This window comes from Alosa pseudoharengus, unplaced genomic scaffold (assembly GCF_046254945.1).
Source record: "Alosa pseudoharengus isolate Yale_2024_CS ecotype anadromous, Long Island Sound unplaced genomic scaffold, YU_APseudo_1.1 YU_APseudo_1.1_scf_5, whole genome shotgun sequence".
In the NCBI taxonomy this organism is placed as follows: domain Eukaryota; kingdom Metazoa; phylum Chordata; class Actinopteri; order Clupeiformes; family Clupeidae; genus Alosa; species Alosa pseudoharengus.
Window position 1 is genome coordinate 20,230,068 of NW_027468837.1, and position 18,505 is coordinate 20,248,572.

At 41.7% G+C, this 18,505-nt stretch overlaps 1 protein-coding gene across 1 annotated transcript in view; it reads left to right on the top strand.

The window, feature by feature from the left end:
- The first annotated feature begins 5,291 nt into the window (after positions 1-5,291).
- The window catches only part of cdk18 (cyclin dependent kinase 18), a 39,686-nt gene continuing 26,472 nt past the window's right edge, over positions 5,292-18,505 (top strand). Inside the window, exon 1 of the mRNA XM_076267944.1 lies at positions 5,292-5,703. The gene's annotated coding sequence lies outside the window, so the exon portion shown is untranslated. The remainder of the gene's footprint in view (positions 5,704-18,505) is intronic.

Genomic DNA, 18,505 nt, shown 5'->3' on the forward strand with positions numbered 1-18,505 from the left:
TATCCCACGGTGGAGACAAGACATATTTTACCAATTAGGTCCACAGAAAAACATAACATTCAAGTGTGCTGTGAACACATCGTACCGATCGTGTCGTGAAGCTTTGCACATGCACAGCTCTGCCTGAAATAGATGCCTGATAAGCAAAGGTGGAAAAAGTACCAAATATTGTACTCAAGTAAAAGTACCAATACTTTGATGAAATATTACTCAAGTACAAGTTCAATTACCCTTCTGAAAATGTACTCAAGTAAAAGTAAAAAGTAGTTCATTTAAAATGTAATTTAAGTAAAAAGTTGGGGGTGGGGGGGGGGGGGGGGCTTGTGATGATAGAGTCATTACTGAAGGCTAGTTGTTTCTAACACTGTAAAGACATACTGCTAGATTTATCACTTATCATTACAAAGAAGACCGCTCTATTCCATTCCATTTGAATCACAGCAGAGAGCCCAATCTCTGGTTAAAAATCATAGGCATTACATGGTCTCATGTGACCCTAGTCATCCGCTCTGCATGAGACACGGAGAGAGGGCCAGCTGATGCCGGTCTACCCTGCTCCCCCTCACTCCCCAGCCCTCAAAGTCAGACCCGTAGGCATCCAATTTGACCTTCAGACATACCGAGACGCAAAGCAAATGCTAATTAAATGTTAACATGAATTGTACTAAAGATATTCTGTTTGAGGAATGGCACTAGCAAGGCCACACTTACTCACTAACTCTACCCCCCCCCCCCCTCACACAATTATGCGATCCATCATATACTATACTATACTATACTATACTATACTATACTACTAGGACACTATAATACTGTTTAATATATAGGTTATTGTCAATAAGTAGATTAGTATAATAGTATTGTTTATATTATATGCAGTCATCATTTGAGATGATTCATTTCTATAAAACTGTTTTAGATAAACATTTCATTTATCAGTGTGTATGTCATTTGTTTGCAAAAGAAACTTGACTCACATATCGTCTATTCCAGAAAACGTAACAATCAGAATGTACTTCTAAATCCAATTTAGATGGGCATCTATGACTGTTGAGAGCACCCTTGTCAGTAGAACCAATCAGCCCATATCTTGAAAATGCTACTCTAATGGAGCTAACATGATGGAGTGCCTAATATGGTAAATATGCTGACTCATCACTTCTTGCTGGAGGAAGAGGAGTTCAATGAGGGATGCCCCTTACATTGGGTTTTCCCGGTCATGCCTTCATGAATCATGGCAGGCTATTTAAAAGTTGCAGATAGCCCCTGTGTAAACACACACAGGGGCACTGAGGCCTCAGTCTGTGCGGCCCAACTCTTGTTTGTTCATTAAATATTAACCCGACAGTTTGGTGCCAGCAACCCTGAAATAGATTTAAATTTTGTGGAACACTCACTCGCGCTTGACTCTGAAACCCTTTAGATTGCATCGAAGGGCACCTCTGAGGAAATCAGATAGTAATACAAAAAATAAAATAAATAAATAAATAAAATAGCCAGACAGCCTTTCCTCTCAAAACTGGCCAAGGTCAGTGGGATTCAAGGGAGTCAGATCTGCCCTCTCTGTTTTAAATAAGAGTCGTGGAACATTCAGTTGCTAAGAACAACAGCATGATTTGATTCTCAGGGCCTGCGCTGCCCAGTATATTCTTTCACAATGCATCTTACCCATACTACAAACTATACAGGATAGGACTGCTGTTTACATTAGCCTAGCTACTGTACTGTACTGTATGTGGTGAACAACAGTGTTCAATTGCTGAGCTGTCTGATTTGGCAGCCCTACTATCCAGTGCCCAGTGGGTGCCACCACAGAAGAGGCCATTTTTCTATCCAAACCCCTCCAAGCCCTTATTAGTATGCATATATCACAGGGCTCTGGCTGTTTTTTTTGTTTTCTCTGAGGGAGGTTTCTCTTGTCAATGTGCTAGTCCAGTGGACTGCAAGTTATCAGGAGGTGTGAACATTCCCCTGAAGAATTGGCTCCACTAATTACCTTTGGTAGACTGGAGTATGTAATCCGTTGCAGATCCTTCTTTTTTTAGAATCTCTCTCTATTATTTTTCTTTGCAGATGTGTAAGCGAGAGAGGCACGAGTTGTGTTTCCAAAAGTTGCGCTTCACACCTAGTGTGCATGTGCTATATTTCACACATTTTTTAGAGCAGAATACAAAATGTTTTATCCTGAAAGAGGTGCTAGAAGATTTCTATATTCAGCCTTTTGCAGGGGCTCTGCATGTTAACATGGCAAAAAGCAGAGACAGCATTAGATGTCTTAAAAGAAACATTTCTGCTCTGTTTACTCCTCGAGTTCAGATTGATCACTCTTTTATCAGTTCGCTGATGTTGGGCAAGCTGTCTTTGGGGAGAACTCCAGATGACCACTGATCATTTGTGAAGATCTCCAGCCGTATTACTCTGGACCTTTTGTTTATGTATATCTAGGTTTGAAAACATGCTTCAGGAGACTTGTTTTGGCATAAAATACCAGGATACAGACCTCCAAAACCTCCAAAAGATCAAAAGAATGTTGCTATGCTAGCTCTAGGTTAAGCCTATTTTATTCCTGACTGAAATTTGCTAAAAAATAGGCCAATTAGGGAGCACGATATAATCAAAAGAAAATATACAGGATGAACAGATGATCATATCCTGTGTGATTGAGCTCATTTGGTTATTTGTTCATCATTTCAAATGCCCATTCATGGTGCAGTAGTAGCACAATCTGAATATTTGCTTGTTGATATTAATTGTGTTACATAAAACAAATTTGTTTTCAGGTGGTTTGTCAAGGGTAATATTTTCCACTGATGAACTGCGTGCATTGTGTTCACTGTGTGTGACAGTCATCACCTAAAATATGCTACACAGGCTGTGAGCTTTGACAAAATGAGATGAGTCCTTTGATCATCAATCACAGTGTGGTAGCACGACTGGATACATCTCATGTTTCACAAAAGGAATGTTGTCTTGTACCGATAACAATCCATGTGGCTTTGTGAGTCCACTGTCTGGATCCATGGCTGAAGCTTACAGACTCGATTGGTATCATTACGTAACAGTGTGCTCTTCATTGGTAATACACTCCACGATGCACTTTGTCCTTTTGCATCATTGCGGTTAGCTGCCCAGCTGTCTGCATTTTATTTGGTTTTGCCCTACAAAATAGATCTTATTGACTGTGTCCATTTGGGAATGTTGGTCTCTGGCCTGAGACTGCTATAACTCTTCAGCATAAAAGTGTCATTTGTGAATAATGACAAATGATAGCTCTTCAGAAGATGTGACTTCAGAGGTAAACCCTGCCTACATTCACCTGCTAAAACATAGTGTTCACTCAGTCTCCTTCTGCGGCAAGCATTCACGTTATAACCCTACTGGTAGCACATAGAGCACCAAAGACTAAAATATTTTCTCAAAGCTTTGAGGAACTTTACCGAACAATTCTGCAGACTGACACCAGCAATAGTGTTTGTCCAGCTTCAAGTGTGAGAAGCCATACACAGAGACACTATTGGTGTGTTCCACTGCAGGAATTAGCCATCTCTTAACACGTAACACTTTTTGCAGCTGTCCATTCACTGAGAACACTGTAAACAAAACTGATCTTCTTATACAGCCCTGGCTTTGTGAACTGGACACAAACAAGTCATGTCCCCTAAACAATAACAAAGCATGTGGAGTTTCTCGGGGAGCACTGATGGGAGGAGTGAGCTACCTCTCTGGTGTGTTTGGTTTGGTCTTTGGTTCAAATATAATGTAAGTTGCTTTGGACAAAAGCATCTGTGAAGAAACCTAAACAAAAACAACATCAACTAGCATGAGAGAGAGAGAGAGAGAGAGAGAGAGAGAGAATACAGTGATGTGTCACTTGTTTCTGTAAAATCTACAATATATTAGATTATAGGTTGTCCTTTGGTTAAAAGACTAGCAGATTTGACAGACAGACAGACAGCCCATTGTGCACATGGGTACAAGGTAACACAATGTGTGCGCGAATGTGTGTGTGTGTGTGTGTGTGTGTGTGTGTGTGTGTGTGTGTGTGTGTGTGTGTGTGTGTGTTTGGACTGTAGATCTGAAAATTAACACATGAGCCAATACAAGGATTTCCATCCAACCATTCCCATCTTTTAGGTCCATGAATGAGAGTTCAGCGTTCTGAACAGCTGCTGTTAGTTAAATAAATACCTCTTAATGTACAGTTAGTAGTATTTACAGTTCACAGCTGCACACAATCAGTGTTCCCTTGACAAAATCCAGTAATTTATTTTTGTTGTTGAATAATCTAAACTGGGTGTTGTTTTGTCAAAAGAGGCTTCTCTTATTGTCTTTTTGGCAAAATGTTGCATTGTGTGGACTCAATCAGCGTGTAATTGAATAGAGACTAAAATAGAAGACTATCTTTAATGCTGCTTATGGGCTGTATATTCCTAATGAATGGCACGAGAAAGTGTCTATCTTGGCATTTAGAAACACAATTACATTGGAAAAATTACTTTTATAATCAGCATTACATAACTCCTTTGTTTGATCATTAAGTGCTTTTAAACAGTTTGTAGAAAACATTTGCTTTTTTCATGGTCAGGGTGGCCATCTTTGGTAGTTTGTTACATAATCTATACCGTCTGATGATTACAATGAAAATGTGTGTGTGTCTTTTTAAAAGGGAGACAGCTCTTAAGCAGTATCATTTACAGTATTTTGGTTAATAGCAGTTTCAGTGAGTGTGCCTACGATCTGATCTATTTATTACCAATGTCAGAGACTCTTTATAATCAATATGTGTGTGTATGTGTGTATGTGTGTGTGTGCGTGCGTGTGTGTGCACATTTCACTATGTGTTTGTGTCTAAATAAGTGAATTCGGTGATTCAGATCCTGAGTGTTTGTTCCATGGCTTGTGTATCCAAAAGAGTTCTCTCCCCACCCCCCTCAGAAGCACGCTTGGATGCTGAGTGGCCACTGGGGCTCCTCATGCTTGCATCTGCTAATTAAACACATTTACAATTCTCACAATGAAGCACTCTCTTTTACACACACACACACACACACACACACACACACACACACACACACACACACAGACACTCACACTTACAGTGGGATGTTACATTAACCACTAAGCAAAGAGCCACTCCGTAGGCTACTGCATTTACAGAGAAGAGAAGGGCTTGTTTGAAGTTGCTGCCTGATTGGCCGTTGCTATAACAATGGAGGCGGGGATACAAGGGGGAGGGGTGGAGACAGACCTGTGGGTATAAAAACCTTCAGACATGCTTTCCTGCCGTATGGATTTTTTTGCTCTCCTTGTTTGTTTTTAGTTGTTCCCCTTTTTTCTTCCTCTCTCTCTCTCTCCTCTCTCTCTCTTTCTCTTTCTATCTCCCACCCTCTCTCATACTTCTTATCTAACCGGTTTGTGTGTGTGGAGAGGTGAGGTCGTAGAGCCAGGGAGACGGCTGTCATAGAGGACCCCAGAGAGGACTTGCTCTGACGTACGAGGCAGTGGGCAGATACCTCTGGAGTGGATTACCCCTGTCTGTGAGGGTGTCAGCTGAGAGACGCCCCCCCACCCCCCCTACTCTTCTCCATCCCTGACACCCCCACTCCTCCTCCTCCTCCCCCCTACGCAAGCCTCCCGTGGACACGCGACTCGGCAGGCTTGGCTTCAGCTACGCCACTGGGCACCTCGTCGTCCAGCAGCATTGTGAGTACAAGCTTGCTTCCTCTCCGTCTCCCTCACTCTTTCTGTCTTTCTGTCTCTCTCTCACACACACAAACACTTGCTCTCTCTTTCTCTCTCTCTGTCTCTCTCTCATACACATAAACCAATGCTCCCCTTCTCTCTCTCTCCTTCTTTCTCTCTGACAGACAGACAGAGAAACACACACACACACACACACACACACACACACACACACACACACACACACTACACACACTTTTTCTCAGTCCTTCTATCTGTCTCATATCTGTCTTTTAATAATCTTCTCTCCGCCTCTGTCTGTGTCCTGTTCCACCAATCTGTCTCTGTCTCAGGCCCATTGCTCTGTCTCTTTCTCAGGGTCATGGTTTGAGTGTGGCAGCTCATGTGGTCTCTGCTCTGCATCCTCTGAAGTGCAGTGACATACATTTAGCACGAAAACAAAACCACAGGCGAGCACAAAGCCGTGTGGTGCGCGGCGTGCTCAGTGGCCCTGGTTTCAAGCCCAACTTTGTTTGCCAATTATGGCTCTGTAGCGCTTTGTTGCTTTGTGTCAGTGCTCAAGTAAAGAAAGGGGATTTGTTCTCTTATGTGTTATGTTCTCTCTCTCTCTCTCTCTCTCTCTCTCTCTCTCTCTCTCGCTCCATTTATTTTTTCTCTCACACTTTTTCTCCCTAGTAACTTAATGTTTGCTAACTTTGTTTTAGTTTTCTTCAGCTTTCTTTTGTTTGCTGTCAGTTTGTGTTTGTACTGTAGGGCTTACGGTACATGGGTTAAGGGTTCAGCAGCAGTGCTGGTCTGTTTGCCTGTTTGCGTGCGTATGAGCTCCTACATCATGCATGGTTAGGGGTCACAGATGTGATGTGATAGGATGTGAAGAGTAGCATACCACGCTAACCCGGCTCTGTGGCTCTGCCGGTGATGCTTTGGGTTCTAGCATGTTGAGCAGCTCCTGGTAGAAACCACTGCACTTACATAACAGCTAGCTGTTGAGGGTTCACTGCTGCGGTCTCGACTTAATCACATTATTCTTGGGCAATACCAACACATTTGTTTAAAAAGTGCCGGATATAAATACACATGCTCGCTGACGCTCACGCCAGATCTTATTTCGACCTGGCGCATGGCAAAACAATGTAACTGGTGTTGTTGTCTGCTGCACCCAATGTGACAGCAGAGGAAGTAGGCTCCATTGCCAAACTTCTCACCTCTCCCACTACAAGCTGGCTCGTCTGGAAAAGCTGGACTGCTTAAAAAAGGTGTCTATTGTAATATACACAGACGGTGTTCATGTATATATATATTGCATGATTTTTGCTTTAACCACAACACTGCATGACTGCAAAACTCGCGTTGGTCAAGTGTTTCCTAACCTCTCTGTCTCTCTCTCTTAAGTGTGTGTGTGTGTGTGTGTGTGTGTGTGTGTGTGTGTGTGTTTGTGTCTTTGTGCGAATGTGTTTGTGGTGTGAAATGTCTATTTAAGCAATACTCAGCTACTGCTGAGATGTAGGTCAGTCAGATGCTTTTGACCCTCTCTAACCGTAGAGCTCAGCTGTAGACCTAGACACACTGTTATTTAATTAATCTATAGCAATCACTTTCCTCACAAAATGAATTATTACTTAAACAGGATGGTGTCTGTCTTATTCTTCCTCTTATGTTTGTGTATTCACTAGCCACATAGTTTCACTTATTGTCTCTGAGGGATAATAATAGGTTGTTTTAGAGTTCATTATGGGTAATTTCCCCAGAGTGACTGCTGAAAAAACACCACATTTCTCAGTGGGATTGCCCATCTTACCCTGTCTAATAGGCCTCTCGGTAGATGAAGAGCTTAGCTAATGATACCTGACCATGACTGCAGTGGTTCCCAAATGCACAGGAGTCATCATGGCCAGCACGGCTACTGACCGGCCAGAGAGTTCAGTGAGTGAACTGGCACTGTCTGGCACTGGCCCTCACGTCACCACCTATTGAGCTGTTTAGGAGCTCCCTGACTGGAATGGCTGTAACATCAATACAGCATCACCTCTATTCAAGAGGTCAACATCCTCCGTGTCATTCAAGTAGCGTCAGCGTGCGTCGGCAATACCAATTTATCTGACATCCGTCACTGAGTGTGCCTGTGCGTGCAAGTCCATTTTGGAACAAAGCAGTCTAGTTAAAAAATGGTCTAAGGTCAGGCTTTAGCGGGTAGTGTTACTGTAGGTTGACCTAGACGGTCTGAGCTGTCCTCCAGGTCAGTGAAAGTTACGGGTGCCACTAGTCGTCCAGTGTGGCAGGGCCCATGCTGGCTGGCTGGCTGGCTGGCTGTGCGCGGCCGAGGGGGTTGGAGGGTGAGTGAGGCTGCAGTTGTGGTGGAAATGGAGTTAGCTGGGAACAGCCCGTTGGCCATGTTCTCCACTCGCGCTGCGCCAGCTGGCCCATGCATTGTCTTGCTCCAGTGGCATCGCTGTTTTTTCAGCCCCAATAACTGCTGGCAATTTCTTAGCTTATTTACTTACTTATTTATTTATTTATTTATTTATTTATTTATTTGCCCATTAATCTATTTGTCCATCCCTTCACTCACTCAAGCACAAATGGCACAATTTTTTTTCACCTCTTCTTAGAACCAGACCTGTCAGTGCTGTTAAGATGTGTGTGTTTGTGCTTTTAGCCTCTTTTGTATACTGTGTCCACCATAGAGAAACCTGCACATTGTCCGACTGCCACATGATTATTACCCCAACCTGCATATCATATCACTTTTGGATGAATCCAAAGCCAGTTATCATATAAATATGATATGATCCCAGTCACTTTTGCGGGGACTGCTTTCACTCAACTCCAGAATAATTATTTTGGTCTGTCTACCACAAAATAAAATATCTGTGTTAAGGTGGCTCTGATGCAGGTTATAATAACAATCCTCAGCTGGCAATGTTGTTGTCGATTCATCATAAGATGTTGCTGTGTGGACCTGCAACGTTCACAGTACCGGAATACAGAGCCACTCACAGGCAAAATTATTTGGGAGCAAAATCACTGGAATGCTCGAGATGTCTCTCCCTTGCACTTGCAAGACACAGACACTAAATCCCTAAATGGATCTAAACCTTTCTCTCACCTCTATTCAGGCAACACACTGCCACTGAATCTCATTCATAGGCTGATTATTACGTAAGACCAGAGGAGGCAAGGGGAGGTTTGAAAGCAGGCTGACTCACTCGACACCCGAGCCCACTGCTTTGGTTCATTGTCATTAAGTTTCACCTTTCGCAAACGAAACTCGATGAGAACCACGAAACCTTATTAGAGTGATATTATCTTCAGCCGTAATCTCATAAGTTAAGCGCATATTCCATTTGCCTCTTGATGCTTGAAACCCATTCACCAGGGTGCTGTGGGGGAGCAGTCATTGTAGTGAAAAAGTGACGTTTCGATCTTACGATCTTCTTCAGGCATCTGATCAGATGCCTGAAGATGCCTGAAAAAGATCGTAAGATCGAAACGTTGTGTCTTTTTTCTATTAAAAGTTGAGTCGTTCAAAGGCAGTGTGCAAGTCTTTTTCACTTTTTCACTTGTATGCCCTTTTTGATTTGGCACCTGCTGAAACACTTTTGGATGTGCGCACTTCAAAGTATGCTTGGAGCATGCCATTGTAGAAATATATGACATAAAATAGACTGTGCTTTTTGTCCACATGTCTTTGAAACAGTTCTTGTTGATTTGTATGGCATGACAAAGGACGGGTCACACCGTGTATATTTGTATCATTAACACAGTATCAGAGATCTGTTTGATGTTTGATTGTTATAGCTCATTAAGATCCCTTTCACCCACACCTATATTCACTCAGGTGACACACTGAATGCTACAGGATGTTTCATGAAAAACATATCTGGGGCATTTGCTCACACAAGCTTCCTGTGTTTGGCACAGACAGAGCTCCTGTTTACATTAAACAAGGAGCAGGTTTCTAACACTTCAGATGATATCACCTCAACATCAATCTGGCACTGCTAACTGATTGTGATTGAACTTGGTACCGTTTTTTAGACAGCCACATCAAAGCCTTTGGCAGGTCTCGACTCGAGGCTGACAGCTTAAAAGCCCCCAAAAGGGTGGCTCAGGGAGGGTGTGTGCTAGGCACAAGGCCACCACGTATATCAGAAAACAGAAGTTAGTGCGGGGGGGGGACAGTGGTGCCTCTGCGTGACCTCAGACAGCTGACGCGTCTTGTTGTTTTGGAACACTGGCCATGTTGTGGTGGCGCGACGAGCGCCGGCCGCTCGCAGACCACAGAGATGTCGTTGTTGATGGGGCGTTGAGGGTGAGTCGGTGGGGAGGGGGGTATAAACAGAAAGGTCACTGACAGTGACCTCTGTAACATGGAGAGGGTTGATGAAAAAAAGTATTCTACTACTGTTTCACACCTACATGACCCTTACAGAGACTTGCTGTCTGTCTATCTATTTGTCTGTGTGTGTGTGTGTGTGTGTCTGTGTGTGTGTCTGTATGTGTGTGTCTGTATGTGTGTGTGTGTATCTGTGTGTGTCTGTGTGTGTGTGTCTGTCTGTGTGTGTGTGTGTGTGTGTGTGTGTGTGTGTGTGTGCTTGTGTGTCTGTGTGTGTGTGTGTGTGTGTGTGTCTGCCCACAGTGTGCCACTTACTTTGTCAACACGTGAAAAAAAGTCCCCACTGAAAATAGGCAATATGACTAATGCAACTTCATTAAACTTAGCAAGCAGACTCTGCTGCAGACGATGATTCAGTCCTTTACTCTCCTGTGTGGTACATAAAGAGCTATAGGTATGAGTCATTATACATTTCCCAGTGGTGGTAAACACAATTTATAGCTTGATTGTGAATGAAAACTGATTGACCTTTTATGCTCAAAATGTACTGTTATTCTGTTTCTGTTTGAAAAACGTGTACATTTGAATCTTTTCTTATTAGCTTTATAGCTCAATAAAGTAACACTTTTGATTGTAGCCGTTAAAATGACTTCTCAAATCATCTTTAAATCTTTTTATTTCTTAGGTCTAACATGATATGTAACATTTCTGTAGAATTTAGAACTCAAATGAATAGTGATACATTTGTTTTTTACACTATGTCTGTCTTGTTAAACATGTAAGATAGTATGACAAGCATGCAGGGTGTGAGTAAGGTCTGGTTGCTGTGTGAGAACTAATGTCCTCCATTTACCCAGTGAAGTTAGACCATCTTTTTCAGACATTGTATGTAATTTTCTTATTTTGCATCTTTCGAGCATCTTTGCATCTTTTCTGCATTTAATTTCTTGTGATAATTACAGTGACAAAAAAGGTTCATGTAGTAATGTATACTGTAGGTTAGTTAACTAACAGGGAAGTTACACCAGGCGCGTAACTGAAGCATTCCGTATGCAACGCGTAAAATCCCTTTTAGAAGATTGGTCTATTTTTTTTCGGACGTACGCGCCGCTATCACGTCTGGTCTAGCTACTTCCATTGATTACAGTGGAAGCTAATTGTTGCAGGAGCGCTTCAGTTACGTGCCTGGTTTAGCTTCCCTGTAAGACAGGGATTTCATTACATCCCAGAATGGTTGATGACATTCAAAGCAGTGTGTGCTTATACTGAGGAAGCCCAGGGACCTAATACCCACTGTAAATACAACAGTACCTGGAGAAACTAACCATGTACTGTATGCTCATCAAAGTTTAGGGCCATCACTGCTTATCATTTTCAGAAAGTGTGTGGACTGACTAACTCAACTGATACCTTTTGAGGGAAATTGCTATTTGGACGAACACGAGTGACTATTCAGCTCACTGACGTCTAGACATTTCAATATTTATCCTCTCTGGGGGTATTGTGTTCGTATAACAAAGAGCTTGACGATGAATACAGAGCTTCAGCTCGCCTTTGATCAGCACAGCTGCCATTTTCGCAGAGTCCTTCAAACACATCATGCATGTCCAGTATTGTGGAATAGGAGTGGGCATGCTGCTGTTTGGCCTGAGAGAGGGAGTCTGAGTGTTAAGCAGCAGTGCCATGGCAGGAGCAACGAGCACATGGGATGCAGAGTGTCCTGCGCCTGAATGATCATTCCAATCTCGCGTGGGAGCTACTGGGCTGGAAAGTAATAGGACCACAGGCCAGCCTACTCTCACCCATTCACACTCACACACACACACACACACACACACACACACACACACACACACACACACACACACACACACACACACTCACACATACTGCACATGCTCAGTATGGCTGATTCATAGCTACCCAATCATGCTACCCATTCATTTCTTTTATTATGACCTAAGATGTATTAGGGAAAGTATTTTTAGTTACAGTAGGTTTATATCCAAGACTGTCTGTAATCGGGTGACATCAGAACCATGATGGTGGGATGGTGATGTTTATGTTCTCATTTTATTTCAAAACCAGATTACTTCACAATAATTGGTTAGACAGAGTAGCAAAAGGGACACTCATTAAGTGTAACATAATGTGACCTATGATTCATGAGAAGGCAGTGAGCTGCCATTGAACCAAGAGTTTGTTGATGGGTTAATGCGTGTGTAACTAATTTTTGTTGAAAATATATATTTTTTGAGAGTGGGTATAGCGTGAAATGGTGATGTTCAATCCCTCCCTGAGTATGGCATCTTAACTCTCCTGTTCGTTTTATGTTTACTAGTTTTGTGTTCCTGGTCAAAAGTGACAGCTGCATTATAACTTGTTATAAATCCATAGTAACACACATATCATCATCTAATGTTATGATAGACCTTTCTATCAATTTGTGTTCTATTGGATATAACCAGTTTTGAACTTCCATTTGCTATTTATAACCTGCAGGCCTCACTGACCTGAGCTCATGCAAGTCAGAAAGGGGAAGATTCTATTGGGGAAAGGTTCCAGTGGGGGCTGGCATAGATGCAAAGAGGGGGAGTGAGGGCGTGTTTGTGTGTGTGTTTTAATGTACAGAAGCACATATACAGTCCATCTGATCAATAAGTATGTGTCTGGACTCAATTTTATACACTGACCATTTTCTCACCCATTCATATGGCCGGTCATTTTTGACCAGAAATACACATGGGTGTTCTAAAGTTAAATAAAGCACTCAAAATGTTATGAAAATTATCAAAATTTGTTTTGTGTGTTCAGATGCCCTGTGTTAACAAAGTCAAGGAGCCTCATGGTAGTCAGAATAATTTAACAATATTTTTGAGAGAAAATAATTGTCAATCGGTCACATTTGACTGCAAACACAACAGGAGGGAGCGACTGCCTAGGTTACCTATGCCTAGAAATGCCCCTGCATACACACATGCATAGTTTTTTCTAAATCATCATCTTCTGCACATGATTTCACATCATGCATGTGCTGATATTCATTCTCCATATGCTCATATGCCATTATACTCATAATGGGTAAATCCATAGACATGACTGTGCTGCACAAGAGACTGAAGTTAGTAAATACTGGTAATTGGCATCTGAATGTTGCTAAGAATAATAACAAATGCCAAACTACAGCATTTTAAACATTTGCTGTGGGCTGTGAACTTCAAGTCATAATAAGATTGACTCTTCACACTCCTATCAGGTCATGCTGTGAGCACAAACAACATTGTAATTTGTTTTGTGATGAATGGGTCAACATTTTCACCTCATATCAGCTTTGATTGTGTGGTTCCTGGAATTCCACATCATTGACCGGTCTACACACGTCTTCTGGAATCTCATGGGTGTAGGTCCAAAGCAGAGTGACTCATGAGGTCTGCGTTGTGACGTCCAGGTTATTAATGTTTAGCCGGAAATAAGTTGATGACATATGAAATAAGTTGACGACATATTCTGAATCTGATAGACAATGTGTGTCCAGAGAAAAGTAAAGAACAAACAGTTGACACACTGAAACAGCTCAGTGACACAGATAGTTTTTGTAAAAAAAAGAAAAAAAAAACTTGAATATTTACTGTACTGAAATACAGTTCAAAGCAAACTGAAAGAAATGTACAAAGTCAGACTTTCCCTTACTTAATGCACAATCTCAAGGGCAAGATAATGTGCTGATATTCCAAACTGTTTCCGCCACCACAAAACTCTACCAAGAGTTGTTCTTTAGGAATTTGACCTGGATGGCCTCCACAGCTCCTGACGCAAATCTGCACAAATCTCATATCCACTGCATTCGACCTAAGATACAGCACTCCATGTTTTTGGATGTCACATTTATAGACTTTTACCAAAAAGATTGCTGGAGACTGGAAACTGAACTGTTTGGATTCCACCCTCTGGAATGTACAGACTGCTCAGAGAAAATAGACACATTTGCGTTGATGTTTTAATTCTACTTATCTCCCCAGTAGAAGCATTACATTTTCAGGAGAAAATGTGTTTTAGTTAGCACTGAAGTGCTCTTATTAAGGTCAAGGGAACTAGAGGTCTAGAGCCTCCACAGTAGTATAAATTACATATAAAAGTGATTGTGTTGAATCTGCTGATCCGAACCACTTCACTGCTCGTCCAGGTTCATGTTTGTCCAGACTATGATGGGTGAGTGTAGTCCATGTCCAGGGATAAGTGTGTTAACACTGCTCATGCTTGAGAGAGAGTATTCAAAGCTGCTGATAACAAACCCAAAGAGCCACATGGGGAGATGTTGAGAGACTCAGCACACAGCCCACAACCCTCAGCCATCAGCAGGCAGCCAGACTCCAGACTGCTGCTGTCTCTTTTCCCTGTCCCTCTGAGGTGGAACAGCTGATTTCCCCAAAAACCAGTCGCCACTGGAGGACAGTCATTCACGGTGCCCACAGACAGGCATTAGTCATCCCTCCCGGATGGGAGCAGTCACAATATAGGGACAGAACAGATTTGTTTCCACCTCCAGGGAAGGTTGTAATGGCATACCCGCCAAGGAGGCTGTGCTGTGCTGGTCCTTCCCTAGGGAGTGGACAAACTCAGCCTCTCTGGACCTCTGACTCGATGGCGGTAAACGTTGGTCATTCAGGACATAGACAGAGTAAACAGTGTGCCTTAGTCTCGCCGTATGCACTCCCGAAGAGTCAACAAAATATTGATAATTATCATTAGTAAACACAAGAGAACGGAATCATGAAGAGCAAATATGTTTTGTCAATTTGAGTCCATTTATGGAATTTCCCTGGGAATAAAATATGTTTTATCTAGGGCTGTCAAAATAACTGATTAATTTCGATTAATTAATTTGAGAAAAAATAACTAATAAAAAATAGTGCAGATTAATCGATTCCGTATGACCTTTGACCCCCGAGCCGTTCTAGTTAGTAACCATTAGCCTGTAAAATGAAGGAAAGAGAAGAAAATGTGCTGCCTAGATTATTGATTGGAACATTTATTTTTTAAAAACGGCCCAATGGTGTTGATGAAAATAAATTGTTGATTAAAATAAAGTCCTCTGCAATGTCTGCAGCAAGGAATATGCATACCACCGGAGTTCGTCAACTCTAAAGTCACATAGTCAGTGTTGTAATGTAACGGAGTACAAATACTTCGTTACTGTACTTAAGTAGAAATTTCACGTATCTGTACTTTACTTCGCTATTTAAATTTATGTCAACTTTCACTTTTACTTCACTACATTTCCTAGATAAAATGTATACTTTTACTCCGTTATATTTCCACTAAGCATCTTCGTTACTCGTTACTAAAAGATAGAATTAGAAGATGTGTGCGACTGCAATAAGGGAGGTTTGGCGAATCACTGCTCTTAGATTGCATTACGCACGCTGCGCGCTCTATTTCAGCGCTTGTTTGTTGCTAAAGGACGAGGACACACAACTGAAACTGCCATGGAAGCACGAGCACCTACTGCAGGACCTCCCATTATCATAGACAACCACCCCGATGATAGTGGTGAACTCGGTGAACAGGGTAGTGGTGAAGAGAACGTCATACACCCGTGGCCGTATTTGCAAGAAATGTTTCTGTACATTGGCAGCTTTCTGTAAGCTGAAAACACACTGGGTAATCAGGAGAATCGGGAGAATTCCCGGTGGGCCGCTTCACTTTTGGGCCGGTCGAGGAAAAAAATATTGACATTTGTCACGTTAGTCTATTTTTTCTTAAAGTAGGACACGTTCCGCATTATGTGCATGACACCAATGCAATGCCTCTGCATGGGTTGTAGCCTACGTGAGGGAGTTCTCCCCTCTCAAAAAGATTTGGTTGGGTCCATATAGCCCGTCTTTTCCAAAAAGTTTTCTCAGATACTGATAGCCGAGCCGGCCCTACAGTAGACAAGCGTCAGGAAGGATGGAGGGTAGAAAGAGGCCAGGAGAGACTGAGCAGCAGATCAACCAGTCGACCACTGAAAATGATGAGCCCGAAATTAGTGATGAGGAGGCCATGACTACTAACCTGGCCCTAGCCAGATGAATGTCGTTCCGCTAGGGCCAGGTTACATGACTACAGGGACAAGTAGAGAGCATAAATTAAAGTTATTTAATGTAAGAAAGAGCAATTACCATACATGATAAACCTATATGCCTTGTTTGCTCAGAAGAGGGTGTAGTAGCCTAAAGGAGTAGGCTAAATCACCAAACAACAATATAACCATGCAAAAAACCTGTAGCCTAAACATTAGTTCAATATGCCTCTTTGTGGAAGTGTGGGATAGGCTACATTTCAAAGGCTTTCTTTCTTTCTTTCTGTTTTTGTTAACTTGTGGAATAGTGGGATATTTTTTGTTAACTTCTCAGTTGAAGTGAATTATTATATAACCTTTACACATTTGTTGAACCATGGTACTAATCAAAACAACAGGAAAGTAAGAGCTGAAATGTTGCTTCATTTATCCAATTTACACTATATGGAGAACGTGGGCCGGTCTTGGGCCTGAAACTCCCGGGCACTAGCCTAGAAATCTAGATGCACCCTAGCGGCAGCAATTTACATTTTAATGTGGGTCTGGCTCGTCAGGCTACCCGGGCACTGAATTCTGGCAACTTTGAAAACCAGCTTCTTTTGAAGATGAACAGACACATTTTCAGTTTCAACGAATGACTGGCATATTAGTAGCTGCTGGACATAGGTGGCCTGTGTGTGTGTGTGTGTGTGTGTGTGTGTGTGTGTGTGTGAGAGAGAGAGTGAGATGGTGACCTGGGGAGTAAGCCCTAGAAATGCTCATACCACATGACCAAAAAGTTTCTCCCTACCAGCAGGTCATTTTTTTGAAAGAAATAAGTTATTTACTTTTCATTTTTACCTGAAGTTCATGCAAAAGTGAAATTTCTGTTTCTGTTTTTTTCTTTGAAATAAGATATGGGAACCCTGAATATGCTTTATGCTTTACTATAAGAAAGCCAAAATAAAGTTCACAATAACAATTCAAAATAAAACCGCTTGCTTTTTACTTTTTACTTTTACTTCAAATACTTAAGTACATTAAATATCAGAAAATTACTTTTGATACTTAAGTACAGTATACATCAGATACTTTAAGACTTTTACTTAAGTACTATTCTAAAAGGTAACTTTTACTTCTACCAAAGTCTTTTTCTAGTACGATACTTGTACTTTCACTCAAGTATTGCTTTTTAGTACTTTATACAACACTGCACATAGTTGACATTGAGGGGAGTGTTAGTTTATTTTCATTGTGTCCCCTAGGTTATATCTGTGGCCTGAAATGCCTTGTATGTGAAAAAAAACTTCTTTCCGAAGCATTTTTGAATTTATTTCCTCAGCATATTAGGTCATATCATATATTATTATGGCCATTATTTGAACAGTAAAAATAATAATAAAAGAGTTTTTGAACTTTAATGTCACTAATGCTGATTATTCAATGATTAATTTGAATTGAAATATTTAAAATACTTTCACAGCAAAAATGATATATGCGATTAATTTAGATTAATTAATCATAGAGTATGTAATTAATTAGATTAAATTTTTTAATCGATTGACAGCCCTAGTTTTATCGTTTAATCTCTAAGTTGTTCAATCCCTTTTCAGGCTAACCTTTTAAGCTGAAGAACATGAAGCTACAGTAATAGGTTGCTGTTATCTACACAAGAAAGCATGATGCATTAAAGGCAGTGAAAAGACATTTTCAGCATGTTACAAACCTGCTGCAATATAATATAACAGCATAGAACCATCCTCATATAATACTCACAAGAAACCAGCCTTGGGATGTTACATAAACCTGAATCATGTGGATATTCTATAAAAAGCTGAGCATGTACATGTAAGGAACATGGGTGAAGGAGCAGAAGGTCATGTTCTAATTGTCAGTGTTTATGCGTCGTTCCCAAGCCTGATGATGAAGTGCACTCGCCCTGGACCGTGGCTCATTTTTGGCTCAGAAGATTAGCCCACATTTGGGACGAGAGTTCTCCCTTCGCCCTTTTAGAGGCACCTTCCACATGAATGACTGGCACAATCCCGGGGGCATCTCTGTGTGGATCTAGGTCACGCGCTTGCTCACTCGCTCTGCTCAGCCACTCACGCGCTCTTTCATTCACACAACACAACACATTCATGCAACAACATACAACATGGCTTTCAGCTTGTTTATCTGCTTTGTATGTGCCCATGTGTGTGTGGAAGAGAGAGAGAGAGAGAGAGAGAGATGCGCCCAATGTTCTATATTCATTTCTTTATCAGGTTTCTCTATCCCAAGAGCAAGTGTGCCAGTGTGGTGGTAAGGTCACATAGGGAGACATTGCTGAGCTACAGTATATGAGTGGTGGTGCCAGTGTGTTTCTGGGATAATCTAGTTGGTGTGAAAGGAATGATGTTGGTGGAGTGAAGCCTTTGTGGGGG